This window comes from Periophthalmus magnuspinnatus, chromosome 11 (genome assembly GCF_009829125.3).
Source record: "Periophthalmus magnuspinnatus isolate fPerMag1 chromosome 11, fPerMag1.2.pri, whole genome shotgun sequence".
Taxonomy (NCBI): Eukaryota; Metazoa; Chordata; class Actinopteri; order Gobiiformes; family Gobiidae; genus Periophthalmus; species Periophthalmus magnuspinnatus.
In genome coordinates this window covers 17,686,420-17,704,800 of record NC_047136.2, presented here as the reverse complement: position 1 = coordinate 17,704,800, position 18,381 = coordinate 17,686,420, and positions in this window count along the sequence as shown.

Genomic DNA, 18,381 nt, shown 5'->3' with positions numbered 1-18,381 from the left:
AGTGGGTTACAAATACCTTAAAGAGGGGCTATCTTACTTCTCTGGGGTGTTAACTGCTAACACATGTTACCTGTTGTTTTGAAAATGCTATATTCACCGAACAGAGCATATTAACATGTTTAATAAGTATCACTTTCCTTTTTCACACTCTGTCCTCCCTCCCTTTGCTCTCCATGCTAAGTCACTCCGCCTTCAGAGCACCAACAGAGCACAATCAGCGTGCATCCCACTAATGAAACCACAGCACATCACATCATGTTTGTGAAGTTATTTATTCAGCATCATCGAGTGGGAGTATGGATGACTTAGGCTTGTGGGTGGAGCACTGGACATGATACATTGCGATAGGTCCAAAGAAATGGCCTAGGCATTCGCAGGCAGCAGGGACAGCTGGGAGCAGAGGGGACACTTGGCGCTGAGTTTGTCCCGAAAGCGTGCAGTGGAGCCAGATTGCACAATGGCAAAGTGCGGCATTGCTAACAACAAGCAGCAGCAGTGGAGCCGATGAAGCCAGTTTTTCTTGTCCACACAGAGAGTGGACGATGAGGGAACAACGTAGCTAGAAATTAGAAAAACATAATAATCAATTTTGCATTATATCCCTTCTTTAAATCTGTGAGAACAGACTACACAAACATTACTTTCACACAATTGAAAACCTAAAAAAATACAGTCTAAAATATATTTAATCTGTATATATTTTAATGATAAGGATTTAATTTCATTGGCTAACTTTTACGGCTGCACATTTGGATAAGGACAAGTCAAATATTTCATAGGCTAAATTAAGTCAAAATTGAGTCACCAAATAATATACATATATAAAATAGACCACACAATTTATTTTGTAACATAAGTTATATAGCCTATACATTATTGGTCAATTTTGACTGACTTTATTATGCAAAAATTACTCTTGTGAACTTTGAGCATTTGTTAGAATGTTGTTACTGCATTAAAAACAAACCTGGAGTTGTCTTTTGTTTGATTTACACATGCTCTGTTCCACCTTGTGATGTCATGGAGTGGTAATTATAAAGTTAAAAGCTGCCATTTACCTTTAGTTCAGTACAGATTGACAATTCCAGGTCTGAAATCATCCAGATGATTCTAGTGTAGGTGTATGGAGTTTGAAAATACAGTGGAGCACTGCCTGTATTACCACATAATATCACAAGGTGGAACAGAGTTTTCTGTTTGAGAGAAGAACTCTGCCTAAATATGCAGGGGGAATGAAACAAAACACAAGTTCAAGTTTGTTTCTGATGAGGTAAAAATATCACAACATAGATTAGAAAATAGCGTAATATAGGAACTTTAAACAACTTATAAAAATAATTTAGTTAATTTAGATATATTCAGACATTAGCCATTTCCTGAGCCTCCATTTAACTCAAAACTCAGCCTAAACCAAAGCAGGACTAGGTGTTTACTGTATATGTGTATCAGAGTGGATCTGTTGTGTCTTTAGAGGAGGAAGTGAGCCATTCATCTGTATAGACTTGTGGGGCAGGGTTGGATTAGGCCTGGGGGGGTTGTGGGCGAGGGACTGGGGACTGTTGGTGGTGATTGATTTCAGTGTTAACGGCTAATCTGATGGGACAGAGGCGTGAAGGTGCTGTCGTCATAGCAGTGGGGAGAGGCTGCGGGGTCAGAAGGGGGGTACAGGAAGTGCTGATAAGGAAAGAGGAACCACTCCCTGCCTCAGCGCTTTTCCTGTGAGGAGACACCAACCACAAAACACCAAAAGACAACACAATGCAGTATAGGCACTTTTAGCATTACATTACACGTTCTGCACCCTTTTTACACATATGATGTTAGTAAGTGGACAGAATTTGGAGGTAACCATACAGAGACTGCTATGGATTTTTTTATTTAGTAATTCTTTGAAGGTCCCATATTATATTATTTTTCCATTTATATTATAATGTTGTTTCCTCATTTAAACATACCTGCAGTTATGCTTTGTTTCATTCACACATGTTTAACACACAAATCCTGCTTATGTAGCCCAAGATCTTTTCTCAAATAGAAAACACTCAGTTCAACCTTGTGATGTCATTGAGTGGTAATACAGGAAGTGCTCCACTGTGTTTTTTAAACTCTATACACATTCACTAAAATTATTTGGATGATTTCAGCCCTGGGTTTGCCTTTCTTTGAAGCTATAGCTGTTGTTTTCGCCTCATTGAAACTGCTTCGCTCTTTGGTGCACCAGTAGATATTAGAGACTTTCTATTGACAATCTCAACTAAACAAAAGGTAAAATGAAAATATTCAGAAATCAAAGCTCAGAAATTAAGGTCAATCAAGAGTGTTGAAGATTAAAGGAGTTCAACTGAGGCTGAAAATAGCTGTTAACCTTAAAACTACTACTAAATGACATCACAAAGTGAACCAGAGCATTTTGAGTTTTGGAGATGTAGACAGACTAATAATTCAGGATTACTCAAACATGTGTGAATGTAACAAAACACAACTCCAGGTATGTTTTTGAGGAGGTAACAAAGTTCTGACATGGCTAAAAGTTTTTCATAATGTAGGACTTTTAATTTGTGGTGTTTTCATGGCTCAAACATGTCTTGAAACTTATCATAAAAGTTGCACTGTACCTTTAATCATTTTATGTTTATGTAACTAAATTATGTTACATTTCAGAATATGTAATTATAGCAAGTATGAATAATAAACAAAGAAAAAAAATACACTTTACATTCCTATGACATTTAACATGAATGACATTGACCTAAAAACTTGGCATCCAAATACATTCATGACACGTTTGGCTCTGGTTGGTTCTTTCCTTAGAAGTGTCTGGGGCTCTGCTCCACCCAAGCCCCACCTCCATAGATATGACTCGTATCTGACAGCCCGAGCCGCACCGCTGGCACTGCTCCTCCATTCATAACTGCACATGAGGCAATACATTTTACAAGCTACGTTTATGCATAATGGTACTATGTAATTATACAGGTTTGTTCATGCGTCTGTGGATGTCTGGAACAATGATTTGTTTTCAACAAGTTTATACAATAAGACACAATTTCAAAACAAGGGACAGGTACAAGTTCAACTCCTTTCTATCAGTTGGCAGTTGGCACAGAGCATGTAAAATATGACATTAAAATCTGATTTGTTTCGGGTGCTCTGACAGGTTTACCCAGCAGTGATGAAGGATGGGGTAAATATAGACACACTGTACCACTGGGATTTATATCTTTAAAAAAACTCCAAAACAAACTATTATAACTTATAATACTTAAAAAATAAAATAAAATAGACTAAAGAATTTGACTAGGATATTCCACAGTATGGAATAAAACATTTCTATCTCCTTGGGGAATGAACAAATTGATAGTGTTAATATTTTAATGTAAGGTAGATAATACAGAACCTCCAACTTTGTATAATTGTGTACTGTAATAGCTCGGATAGCAACCGAGGGGAAGAAGACCACATGGCCATAACAGCCTGTACACACAACCCATCCACTGAGCAGACTGCGGTTGGCTCCCTTTATAGAGCACCTGCCTTAATTGGTTACTCCCACACTGCAGCACAGGTAAGTAGCAACAAATCTACTTGTTAAAAGTTATATATTTATTAAAAACAGTGTGAAACTTTATTCAATCAAATCCATTAGAAAAATAGAGCTCTATATTAATTTGTTGCAGATTCAGTGTTGTAGAAAACAAACTAGATACAGAAAGCTAAAATATTTGGACACCCCTCCTCTTCAGCACATAGTTGTCTGCCCCGGAACCTTTTTAAGGTGCTCCAGCTGCCCGGGGACTCTTTTTGCCGAAACACCAAACATGGCAGACAACAGAGGCGAGTAAAAAGTCAAACAATCCCGTTACAATTAATTGGTCAATGCACTTACTAATTTCTTTTGATACAGGCTACTTTAACTGCAAGACCATTTCAATTGATTAATAAACTTATGCGTATTGTCATTTTTACCTGTTTGCTTTAAATTTAGGCCCATGTAATGGACTAGCTGTATTACATGTGTACAATACCCTTTAAGTCAAAAATATTAACCTCTTTGCTAATTTGAATTCATGTTTGACAATTGATGTGTTTTTGTTTTGTTTTTTTTACACCAGATTACACCGTTCCTGTCACACTTTACCATGTTACTGTGGTAAAGCATTTTGCAACTTGGACAAGACTGGACAAGGCTCAAACTCCCCTCTGGTAAGGTGGATAGTGCTTAACCCACTGTGCCACTTTTAGTTTCATATTTATTCCAATGTCACTTTGACCGACAGTATATAAATCAGAATAGGATTATTGCTTATGTTTTCTCACTACCTGCTGTTTACTATTACATACATTCCATAGTTTCCGTCAGACTTTCATAACCCTGACCTTATGAACCCTCTCGCAGTCTTTCACTATCAAGGCAATTAAGTTTTTGAAGTTCATGCGTTGTTTTCAGCAAATATAGCATTTTTAAAACAATAAAAGGTAACATGGTGATCTAAATATATTCATGTGTTAGCAGGTAATACCCCATAAAAGTAAAATACCCCTTCTTTAAGTTAATGTGGATGATCAGGGACCACAGAGGGAAATTAGGTATTTGGCTACATTCTGATATAAATGTCCTGTACCCAGTTTTTTTCCATATATTTGAGCACAATGAATATAATTTATTTTCATGGTATGAAATTTATGTTCCATGTCAATATTATGCAGAGGTCCTGCATTTGAAAAATATACTAAGACCCTGACAAACTTTGGGTCATTATTATTGTCATCACGTTCCAAAATTATTTGTTTATTGCATTAAAAAAGGGAGCAAAGGATCATGGTCAAAGTTGTTCCTACGGCCTCATTTAGAATCCTGCTGCCACAATAACAATGAATTCTTATCTTGAATTTATGTATAATCAGATTAGGGACAGTGACTTTTAATGTGATATCCTTATTATTCAGTGGAGTTGGGAGATACTGGTCAGGATCAATGAATGCCTGTAACATCCAAGGAACCCAGACCTTTAGCCAAGCAAAGTGCTTCACAGACATAAAAGCAAACATAATGAAATACAGTACAAAGATATAAAAACAAAAGCCACAATAAATCAGTAAAATAGTAGCCAGATCGGCCACCAGTTAATGAGAAAACAAAACTGCCCCTGGCCTTTCACATGCATCTCACTTGTGCTTATGTTAATAGAAGTTTGGACTTGGCGCCTTTAGTGTTAAGTGAGTGCGAGAGGTCAAAGGTCGCCCGTAGCTGTATTTACTAACCCACCACCCTGCTCCATAAAAACATTACTGAAACAATATACACCTAGGACAAAGCTAACATCTGCTAATCAACTACTTTTTTTTACACTAAGTTTAGAAAGTCTGTAAAGTGTGACCAAGTAATTTCCCCTGTGGATCAATAAAGTTTGTGCATCTACTGCAAACAAAGCCACAGACCCACAGTTTACATTTGAGACATTATTATTAAAGGGCCCATAAAATGCTTAAAAAAATTATATACATATATATACACACGGAAAACACTGTGTTCCACCTTGTGATGTCATGTGGTAAAACTGTAAAATGTGTAAAACTGTATGAAAGCAGATGAATGAACTACTTGCCATGTAGCAAGACATTGAGTTTGTGCACTTTTATAAGAAACGGTATACTGTTTCGTGACATCACAAGGTGGAATAGAGTATTCTGAGTTTTGTGTACGTACAGACTTATAATAAAGGATTACTCAAACCTGTGTGCATGAAACAAAACACAACTAGAGGTAACTACATCATAACATGGCTTAAAGCTCACAAAAGTAAATTTTGCATAATATACCCTTAAATTTTGAACATTAGAGGTCCCATTGTGTGTTGGATAGACTGTTTATTATAAGAATGTGCCGTCAATAAAATATAGCTGAAGTTTTGTTCCGTTTCACTGAGGCACATTTCAGTTATGGCAGTATATTCAGTCCTTCTCAAAAGCTCAAAATGCTGTGTTACACCCGATGATGTCATAAGGTGATATCTTCGGGTGCCATCCTTTTTTGCGTGAGATTTTCACATCTTTTCAGCACACAAATGCCCATCAATACAAGCATATTGCTAGAAATGTTTGTATGCAAAGCCTAAAGATTTTTCAAGAAATCCTACATATTTAAAGGCCCTTTACCCGATGCTTTTTCATATATTTGAGTAGTATTTGCCTTGCCTCTGTACAAATATATTGTAGAAGCAACTGTTGAGGTCAAAATAAGTCAGCAACGTGCTCATTATAAAGCGTTTTTTTTGTGTCCAACAATCAAGTCCGCGATTGGCTAGTTGTACTTTAACGTCACTGCAAAACTCCTCTCTGGCTTCTGAGAGCTGTGGAAAGTGCTTCTTAGCTGGTCATGAGGAATAATTAGTATGCTTGGAATACCTAAAGTAAGCGATAACTTTGGACCATTGCAAATCATTTAAAATGTATTGGTTCTGTTTTTCATGTTTTTAAGAGTAAAAATCTGGTACAGCCCCTTTAAACCTCACCCCTCCTCTCATGTTTGACTGTGATTAGAAACAGTGCAACAGAATTCCAGTTGGTCCAAAACACAGCCCTGAGGAGTGTTATGTAACCACATTTGGCACATGTGCTTCCACTTGTCTTTGCCCTTGGACCTTGTGTTTTTAGCTAACCTTACATAACCATTATTTACACACGCGATCCTTCTGTCTGTATTTTTTTTCAACACAGAATCCTAGAGTCTAGTCTAGCTTTCAGTTGCACTTCCTGGGCAACAGTGAATCGGGGGGTATAATTGGTCCAGATGGGCTTTTATTCGCTGACACACTTCTGAGACCGCTGCCTGTCGAGGTTATGCATGTAATTTTTGACATGCTGAGATCCATTATGTTGTCATTTCAGTTCTGGGTCAGACCTAAGGCATGTTTCATTCTTGTTTTTTTGGATTCAGGTTAGAACTGGTTTTGGCCTTCCTCTGACCTGGTTTAGTTTGGGTTTATACTTCCTTTAGCTCTGTTTTTCACCAGATTTTTTTGTCTTTCAAAACAGAACTAGTTTGTCTGAAAAAAAGAACTAATTTTAAAGCAGTCCCAGATCCCAGTTTTGTTGTATTGTTTAGGTTCTACTCCTGGATTATTTCTAATCTAGACCAGGCTTAGTTTCGGGTTTAGTCCAAGTAGAACTAAACACCTAAACTTCTCGCACAACATTTCAAATAGTTCTGGGTAATACCTGGAGGATTAAAGAGAGTGAGGAGGGAGGAGGAGTAGGGTCTGCAGGTATAAGAACACTCTGATTGGTCTAACAGGTATTCACACTTTTAACTCTGTCCCTCCAGCCAGGCATTTAAATCAGAAACCTCAGGCTGTAATCAGGGTAGTCAGAGTAGGTGATGTCACAATGTTCATGAAATTACCATGGCCCCTGGAGTCACGACCCCAGAAAGACCAGGAAGCTGCAAATTTACCTAGTTTGAGCTAAAAATGCCCCCAAAAGTAGATGGTGCTATTAAAACACCATATACACAGTTAAGTTGCTGAAAAATGTTGGTTTAGTGTTTAGTCCCATTAGGGACAGATGTTATTACTATGCTATGTTTTCCAGTGTAATGAGCTACATATGAAGCGGTACAGTTAGACTGACAAAAGCTTGTATTTGTCTTTTCATTTGTTACACCTGCATGCAGGATATGTGCAGCTAGTGTTACTTGTTGTCAGTGCTTAAACAAGAGCAATGTTCAAATTTAACCCTGATGTGCTCTCAGACTCGTTAACTTCATGCCCAGCATCAAAGAGGGTAATGCATTTGCGTGTGATCAAACCACTTGTCACGTCAGAGTTACTTCTGTAACTGACAGACTGATGTTTCATCTGTATGCAGTAATGTTATGTTTTAGCAGCTGAATGTGTTCAATCACCATTGTCAGTCTGCAAATGTAGCAATGAGCAGCTTTATTATTTATTATTATTTTTACTGATTATGGTCACAAACAACCCCAAACTGTATCTACACCAAGCAAAGTAATTGCAAGCTCACCATCATTACCAGAGTCAAGCCTCACAGAACATTTACACAATATATTTATTTATAAAAAATAAAATAATATAACCCACATGAGACATTATGTTCCATACAGTGTTCACTGACTTTATGAAAACAAATGTGCACGCTCCACTGAGAGTTGGGGGGTGGGGAGTGTGGAAAGTGTTTATGACACAGTGCATTCTCACAAGCAAAGTGTAGGGAGAGAACTGTCGCTAAAGTTACTTAGTTCTGCTTTAAAAGCTCTGAAAAGTCAATTTTGCATCATAGGCCTGCTTTAAGTAGTGGCTGCCCTGACACTGCTGATGTGATGAAGCTGTGAATGTTGATCTGTCCTGATGGGTGTCTCATGTGGGCTGTTTGGACAGAGGGCCGGCTGACAGGGGCTGACAGGGGCTGACCCCGTGGCACCTGTCACCAGCCACCACAGAAAAGGTTTAGTCTGCAGGAAACTGTTGCGGAGCCTATCTACTACCTAATTTACAACACAAATTCTAAGATGGACGAACAGACCACAGATGTCAGAATAGAGATTGGAGCCAAATCGACACTGAAGAAAAAAAAGCATTGTCTGTGTACACTGATGTATGAATGTGTGTGTGAGTGGCTCCTTTGATGTAAAGCACTTTGAGTGCCTTGAAGGTGTAAAAGTGCTATGTAAAAATGTGACCCTTTGGTTTGATTTTGATTTGTTAGATTTATATTCCTACTTCTGTGGGGTAAAAATCGCAGTTTTAATGGTCTGACATCACACTATTGCTCAAAAACAGTAGTAATTTGAAATGGGTAATCTGCGTAAGAGAAGGAAACTTGAGCACAGAAAGAATCATGAACAAAGTCTGGAAATTAGAAACATGGAGAGGACTTCCTGGATTACCACCTGATGAAAACATCATGGGATCATTATATAGATTAATGCTAAATACCAGAATGAAAATATAAAATTATTCCAGTGGACATAAAACATTGTACACACAAGCCCCCTCAGACCGCACATATTTACAGATACACAGACAGCTCAAGTGTATCCATGTTCATTCTCCCGAGTCTTCATTATATCCATTTCATTTGACAGCAACATTACTTTTTATACTGATGCCAAGCATACAAATATATTTGGCAAGATTCTCTAATGCAAAAGCCTTACGGTAATTTACAGCAAAATGACAATAATAATCGGGGAGAATTATCGACATTATTGATATTATCACAAAAAACAACAAAACCAATGTCAAGCAAAAGTCATGCAAACAGTTTTTGTTTTTTGTTTTTTGTTTTTTTTTTTTTATTGCAGAAGGATTATGTACTTTATGTACTTTTCAAGGACTACTATTTTGACTACTATTTTGACTTCCCATCAACCTGTGAAAAACATTCTGCCAAAATGACCTCTGTGGATGACCTCCTCTCTTGCCTTTTGTTGTTGAAACATAAAATTTAAAAAAATTTAAAAATTAAAAGCGCTGGTGGAAGAAGACTGCTGGTTGTTAAATCTTTTAATAGTGTGTGTGCGCTTAAAAAAGTATATTTACAATTACCCACATACCATCATTATATGTTATCTCTAAACATAAGTGGAGCCATTATTGATCCTTGGGGAACTCTATAATGTGAAAAGTGTGTGTAATCACATGTACTCTAAAAATAAACACTTTGCTGTGATAGAGAGGAAGTGTTAACTGTGACAGCTTTCTCCAAACACTGAATCAACATGTAGTCTCACATTGCCATTACAAGGTGGCATTTGTTTTTCACACCTGTTATTGACAAGTATCTATAAAATTCACACAACATATGGAGCTCACATTTGACTGTAAAAACACCCTAAAACTATAAATGCATTCATTACATTTTTTACAATAAATAGTTGAAATATGACATTGACATACTGTAGTAATTCTTGGTTTCATTTATATGCAGTCTGAAAGTAACTAAATGCGTACATGCACAGGAAATATAGAATACTGTATTCTGGTCAGAGGAGAGTAGTACTCAGTTACATTTACTCCCAGTTAGTGTAATATTTTTATTGAAGTAACAGTATTCAGTAAATTTTGGTTACTCTTTCCACTGTGTGTAAAGCCTCACTCAGACTGTCCAGCTGCAGCTCCAGTGTCGGACCGGTTTTGTTGTAGTGTGACACTTATTCAGAGCAGTGCTGTGCAGCACTGTTGCGGTCACCACCTTTTGAAGCTGCATATGTGGGACCATGTCTTCATGCCATATCTATTTATTAAGGGAAAAGGCTTGAATGAATCCGGAGCACAGAGGCAGCCCCGCCGACATCACTTGCACAGTGTTCAGTCTGAGCTTCTCTTTTAAGTTGTAACTATACAGAATACTTTTCTCATGTTTGTGTCTATTTTTGGAAAATACCAGATTTTGTGCATTATTTATCCATCCATCCATTTTCTTCCACTTTATCCGGGGCCGGGTCGTGGAGGCAGCAGTTTCAGCAGGGAGGCCAAGACACACGTGAGGCGCTCCCAGGCCAGCCGAGAGACATAGTCCCTCCAGCGTGTCCTGAGTCTTCCCCGGGGCCTCCTCCCGGTGAGATGTGCCCAGAACACCTCCCTAGGGAGGCGTCCAGGAGGCATCCGGAATAAATGCCCAAGCCACCTCAACTGACTCCTCCTGGGTCCTGTGCATTATTTAATGCTTCAAATTACATTAACATCAAATTATAAATCAGATGTTACTCTAAGTTGCTCTTACTTGAGTAGTAATTTTACCAAATACTTTTTTTTCTTGCTTAAATATCTTGGACCACTACTTTGTACTTCTACTTGAATAATATTATTTTGTACAATTTTTTGGCTACTCTACCCATTTCTGATTCTTGCACACTTACCCTTTAATTTGCTGGTATTCAAAATACGTTTCTAAAATCAAAGAAATACATTGTGATACTTGATCGTGTAATTTTGGATTAGTAAGAACAACAGAAAACATCACTCTTGTCTCTTGTCTTACAGGTCAGATCTGTTGAGAGTAGGGATGGGACGATATTAAATTTTAGACTCACGATTATCGTGGCCAAAATAATCGCGATTAACGATATTATCGCGATAATTATTAACCTGTTAATGTTCCGACGGCCCGGGCCTACTTTACAACTTTACAGCAATGTACATACACTTCTGCGTCACCCGCACAAACAATCTACACATCAAATGAAATGCTGTTCTCGATTGGTAAGCGTGGTTTATTCTGCTATTAACTTAATTGTAGGTAAAATATACCGTGTATAATCGTTATAATTGCTTCTGTGCACATAGTGCGCATTCGGACCATGCGCTCTGGCACATTTGTGTTCAGCTGTATGAATTAGACTTAATTTGTCTATTGTTTCAAAGGTGTTGTTTTATTCTGCAGTTTGCATTATTGTAGGTAAAAATCTAAGATGTGCACACATTAGCGTCTCATCTGTGCGCACGGGTGAGGCGCGCGCTGGTACGTTCCTGTGGAGAGTTACGGATCAGACTTTGTTTATTGTTGATATCTGACAGAATATAGTTCAGACAGAGATAAGCACAGAAGCTACAAGTGTCATTGCTATGTCAGAGTGGGCAAACACCACAAACTAACATCTAAACGTTGTATTGGAACTGGAAACATGAGGCAGTGTGGTGCCGTAAAGGCGATTATAATCGTGCGCGATGATCGCGATTATAAAAAAATGCCACGAACGATTAATTGCGGACCTTATTTATCGCGATTAACGATATTATCGTATATCGTCCCATCCCTAGTTGAGAGGCATGTTTTATATTACTGAGCAATAAAATCTTTGTGTAATCAATGAATTGCCAATTAGATAAGTTTAGTTCCACACTTTGGAATATCCTCCCCACCACAAAAATTACATAGTGAACCTTTAAAAACATATTGGTAGTTGACATACTATCACATCAACCTAAAAGCTCCTCTAAAAACATGGATTTGCACATGACCAGTAGTCACATGATATAAACGTGGTCTAAATCAGGAGCAGACATGACAGCCTAAATAGCATAAACAGATTACAGATTTTTGGTGCACTGTGCAGGGACGGGATGGTAATGGTTCCAACATGACGTCTGCAAACAATTAGATTAGGGCTGACGAACTCGCACTCGAGTTTATACAGAAATAAAGTTGTGTAAGATGGAAACATATGGCATGGTTCAAATATTTTGTTCATCACTGGATCTTGAAAATAAAAACTCTTTAAAGGTGCACTATGTAACTTTTTCTGGTAGAATCTGCTCCCTCCATCTCCATTGAGATGTTATTACATTTCCTCAGATGTTCCAACCTACAGCCTTAAAATAATTATCTTCCATTTATTTAATGTTTTTATTGAAACAATATCCTGAAAATACAATTGTATGCTGTGAGTGGGATTGCTTCTTTATGGATGTCACGTGTCACAAGCTTGTCTCCATGGAAACAGATGCCATTTTGGGAAAATTCCAGGCAAAACAATGCCATTGTGATGCTTGATCGTGGAATTTTGGGTTGGTAAGAAAAATAGATAATGCCACTCTTTTGATAGTAGCTGATAGCACCAGGACGTCTTACAGGTCAGATCTGTTGAGAGGCATCTTTTATATTATTGAGGAATAAAAACATTTTTGCGCCATCATGCAAAGAATCCTATCACATATTTATGTAATAACTATTCAATCAATCAATCAATGTTTATTTATAGAGCGCTTTACCGCACTCATGGTGACCAAAGTGCTTTCCAGTAAAATCTAATTAAAAACAAGTTAAAATCATACTAAAACAGTTGATATACTTTGCAATGACATCATGCCGAGGGGGATGTGCGTGTGTCTATGGCAGAAAGTTCAGCAGTTAAACAGTTTTTAGATTGTCATGCCAGTTTTTTATGGTTAGATTGTGTTAAAAATAAAGCTTAGATTAAAGGCTAACTTGAATAACAGAGCTTCAGACAGAGCAGTGCCTCCAGTTCCCCAGGAAATGTTTGACATCAGCGGCAAATATAGAAAGAGCGCCAATATGGAAAGTTCTACAAATAATATAGATGTATAATATTAAAAACAGCTTGACATGTGTTCTCTTTGCCGAGGTCGAGTGCAGGCAGCTCATGTAGGAAGCTGTGTGCTGGGCCGGTTCCTTCCCGAGCTGCTGGACGCCTGCGTGGTGTTAATGACCTCACACTCTGGACAATAGCAGGAGGGACTGTTTTTCTACTCCACTTCACCGGATGGCAAAAAAGAGTGAAAATGGCTAAAATTGTACACTTTTGTTTGATCAGAAGTGAAACATTTCTAAAAACACAAAAGGTAACTTAAAGGTGCACTGTGTTACTTTTCTATGTAACTTATCATAAATGTGTACTTTGCCTGGCATGGTCCACAGGAAGCCTTTACATTTATCTTTCTAGCATTTCAATGTGTGTGTTTCTGTTTCTCAAAAATACCTTGACAGACACTCACTCCATTCAGAACATTGTTGGCAAAGCAATAATACCTTTATGACCTGTAACATTATCCCATAAAGGTTCTATACCGGACTTTTACTTCTTAAAAAGAGAAAAACACAACTATTTCATTATAAATTGTTTGCAGATGCCCAAAATTATTCTTCACTTACCTTATGCACTGTGAAGAGCTTATTAGCACTTTTCACATTTCTCAGGGACTATTACAGTAATGCTAACAATAAGTAGCATGCTAACAGGGCACTTACTTGTAATCGATTTAGCAGTTACTAGTTCTAACACCCTCTTTTCACATTTTAGAGACATTTTAGCATGATTTTAGTATGATTTAGATCACATGGTAACATAACAGAAAGCAGTACTCATATTTTGTGTATGAAAATTCCATTCTATTACTGATTATGCTATATTTTTATTTTTTGTTTTTAGCTGTCTACCATGATATAATGATGTTCCCTCATCAAAAACATACCTGAAGAGGTTCTAGATGTCATCCATGTTTCAGTAATTTAGCGATCTCTCGTATTTGAACCCTCCTTATGGTTAGCGATAAGATTCTGTGCAATTCTCAGTCAACACGCCTACATCATCCATGCTCCCTCCATAAATATACAAAAATATGATACAAAACGGTTCACAACTATTTCACAAACCAGGTGTACACTGACTCTGTTGTGATAGCGCTCTGAAAGGGGAGTGACTTAACACAGGGAGCAAATGAATAGGAGATTCAGAGGGTCAAAAAAACAAAAGTGAGACATGAAACATGTTAATACATTGTTTTCGGGGAATATAGCATTTTAATAAAAGGTGAGGTGGTGATCTAAATATGTCATGTGTTTAAAAAGGAGCATTTTTGTTGTAGTTGAGTATTGAGTAAATTCCTTAATATCGAAATTGACATTATGTCATACAGCAGTTCAACTTTCTCTACTTGCATCTAATGGCATTTAAGTGGAACCTGTCTAAACTCTTCTCCAGGCCAAGGTGAACCGCAGACAAGAAGAAAAGTGTGTAGATAATGACAGCTGCAGTGTGTGAGGTGATCTTTAGTCTCCCTCAGGGCTCATTATGGCTCAGGCAACAGACGCCAATTACTGACACCCTGCAGTCAAGACAGAAGGGAAAACAGGATTAAACATTTATATTTAAATGAGTATCTATGGGTAATTATTGTAATATTGCTAATAGAACAAAATAATTTCATTCACTTTTCAAGTGGCTCTACCTGAGTTCCTTCCATGTATTTGAGCAAAATGTGTCTCGTCCTCGCACACATATATTCTAAAAGCAGCTCTCGGGGTCAAAATAAGACCACTGTGTTCTGTCTACATCTAATTCTAAAGCCTTTTTATTGTTTGGGAATCGTTGTTGCTATGCTGGTTGTCTTTAGCTTTACCGCTCCGGCCTCTGGAATTTGTGAAAAGCACATAACATAATTAGAATGATCAGTATTATTAGTGTTATTCACTTTCTATTCAATTTATTTTTGTATAGCTCAAAATCACAACAGCAGGACTTAAAAAAACTGTCAAGACCAGCAGAAAGAAAGAACAGTGAAACTTAGTCAATAACAGACAGAAAGATCAACAGACATTCACAGGAAATGAGCAAAATGAAACTTCTCAGAACACTCTTCTTCTCAGCAAGGAAAAAGTTTTAAAAGTGAGGAATAACTTTGTACCGCTACAAACCAATTATTTTTATCACTATTTTTGTTTTATTTTATTTAAGATGATAAAAATCTGGCACAACACCTCTGATATTGAAGCCCCTTAACTTTATGGTAATGTCCCGACAGAAATTTTTCTGTACATCTTGGTTTCACAGGTTTTCAGTTCCACGTGGCTCTGTATTAGGCCCCGCCCTATTTTCTCTATGTGCTGCCACTTGGCTCCATTCTTTCAAAATATAATATAGCCTTTCATTCCTGTGTTGAAGTGCAACTATATTTACCCCTGAAACTTGCCTCTGACTCACACTTTACTTATGTTTCTACAGGAAGTAGAAACCTGGCTGACCCAAAACTTTCTAATTCTCAATGAGAAGAAAACTCAAATGGTGTTATTAGTTCTAATCTTCTGCTGACTTCAATAACATGCTTTGTCTCCTCTATCTCCTTTTGTGCATGCCTCTGCCAGAAATCTTGGGGTAATTTTTGACAGTTCTTTCAGGATGGACAAGCAAATCAATTGTGTAATTAAGATTCTGAGCTGGTAGATTCTGAGCTGGCTGTGAACTTTAAGTAAAGGTTTACCTTCCAGCAATTGACTTTGAATGAGTTATACACTTGTTTATTGCAAATAGATTAGACTATTGCAACTTTCTGTACTATGGGCTGGAACAATCCTCTCTAAACCCTGTGCTGGCGTCCCACCATTGGCTCCCCGTCACATTTAAGATTGATTTTAGATTCTGATTTCTTTTTAAATGTTTAAATGACTATGCCCCTAAATACCTGACTGGGCTTATGTCCCAGCCAGATCAGGAGGTCAGAAAACCATCTTTTATTAAATGTGCCCAGAACGTAACTGAGAACCTGAGGTAATAGGGCCTTTGCTGTGGCTGCCCCTAAACTGTGGAACAGTTTACCTCTGCACATCAGAGCTGCTCCTTCTCTAGTGTCTTTTAAATCTGCTCTGAAGACATGTTTCTTTGCTTTAGTTTTTAATACAATTTAAGATGTACATTTGTACTATTTTTTTATTTTTACATTTTTTATAGATATATGTTCTGTTTTGGTGTGTTTTTTTGCATACCCTTGGTCTTCTCTCTATGAGGTTTATGATGAAGATGATGATGAAGTGTCCTGAAATGGTTTTCATTTCACAACTGTGTCATGTCCGGTTTGGGGAATGCCAAGAGTGCAAAGTGTGGCTGTTTTTAAAAATCTAAAACACTTTTTTTTTGTGTGTGTGTCTGTTCCATATGTGTTCTTTCATAATTTTGATCAACGTAAATAATCAGAAAAATGAAAAAGTACATCCAAACTTTCAAATTTTGACTTTTAGTGTATGTTGTGTGAACATATAGGGAATAGAGGTGACAGCGTTCTGTACTTTTCGGAGTTAGAGATATCCAAATTTTAAAACGATACAAAACAAGTGCTACATTATTCACACACTTGTTGATAACACAGGCACTGCCTGTAATAGAATCCATACTTCTTGGAGCCTTGAAGACTTGTTGTTTTGTCCCAGCCTCTGCAGATGTTTTGTTTTTGTCCTTACTTTGTGCTGAGTAGTGCTGAGCTAGTCTAACCACATCCTGACTCACGCCCAACCTGGCAACTTCTAATCTCCACTCTCACCAGCAAATCTCCTAAATCTGCTAAAGCTTGTGAGCTACTATTCCAAAAATGGTCAGATACTGAAAATAGATTGTTCCATGTTTTTTTTGTTTTTTGTTAAATGGATATCAAATGACATACAGTTATGATGAAACTGATATTAAAAACGCCTTTTAAAAGTCTATCTATTATTTAGTTGGAACAGTGAGACATTTCTATAGACAGATTTCTATCTAAATAAAAATATAAAACCATACGGGATGCACTGATACCACTTTTTCCAGAAGGAGTACATGATCTTGAGTACTTGCTGATACCAAGTAGCAATACTAATACCAGACATTAGTCTAGTACATTATTTCATGATTTATTTTCCAAAGTCATTATTATCCAATTCAACATTTCATTATATCATTTCATTATAGTATAGTGTACCTTGTCACTTGAATACTTATTTGAGGTGCTGTATTAAATGTCTACTTACCACAGCCATACTTTGACCAATATGGACATGCTATTTAAATGTGCTGAACCCACTCTAGCCTTCAAATCAGGCTAGAAATCTAGGGCTAATAATGGACTTGAACTTTAATAGCCACATCAAATCAATAACATCTGCAGCTTTTTACTATCTAAAAAACATGGCAAAAATCAAAAGCATACTGTTTAAACCGCTGTTTAAATCAGGCATGTTTTGGCCCTTGTGTACAACATAGTGGCAATTCCAAAACTGTTACCTACGATGTCACATCTGCTGCTCATGCACAACCAAAAGTAAAATTATAAACACAAGCAGTGTGATATATGGAGGAAACTGTGTTGTCATGATACTGAAAATTCAGACTTGATTTTGATACAAAGGATACCTGATTCTTAGTACCAATTCCGATACCATGATAATAATAATAAAAATACACTTTATTTAGACAATAGAATGTAATTTTTAACATTAAATCATAGTACTTCCTTTTACATTACCATGTGGTCTTATATCTGTGTAATCCCTCACTCATCCAGGGAGGTTTCACACTGGTCCATGGGTCTATGTGATCTTTTACTCAAAATCATTCTAAAGCTATTCAGGAAAGGTTGCATTTCTGTCCTGTGAATCTGAATTTTTTTAGTATCAATACCTGCTCAGATAAGTATCTAGTTTCAATGCTAGTTTTAGTATCGATTAACATCTGACTTTTGCAAAATCTCAATTTAAACCTATAGTTGATTATACTTAAGTTGAGAAATCTAATCTATTCTGCACTTTTTTGACACCCATTTTGAGTAAGTCTCATTCTCAGTAAGTGAATAAGAGGATATTTTAATATGTGGATGTCTTTAAAGATCCTCATGTCATTTTATATTTCATGTTTTCTTTTCTTTTTTTCTACTTGAATATTAAATTAAGTAATGTCACTCCTACTTGAACACAAGTTTTGGCTAACCTCTCAACTGGTCAGATAACAAGATCCGCCCATTCCCTGCTTCAGAAGAAAACCGATAAATGTCCCTGTGCGCTTTGATAAGAACCAACCAGCCTTTTCACATGGGAGGTTTTCAGAGAGCATGACATAACTGTAGGACTTTACGTACCATGACTTAAGTTAGTGTAGCTGTC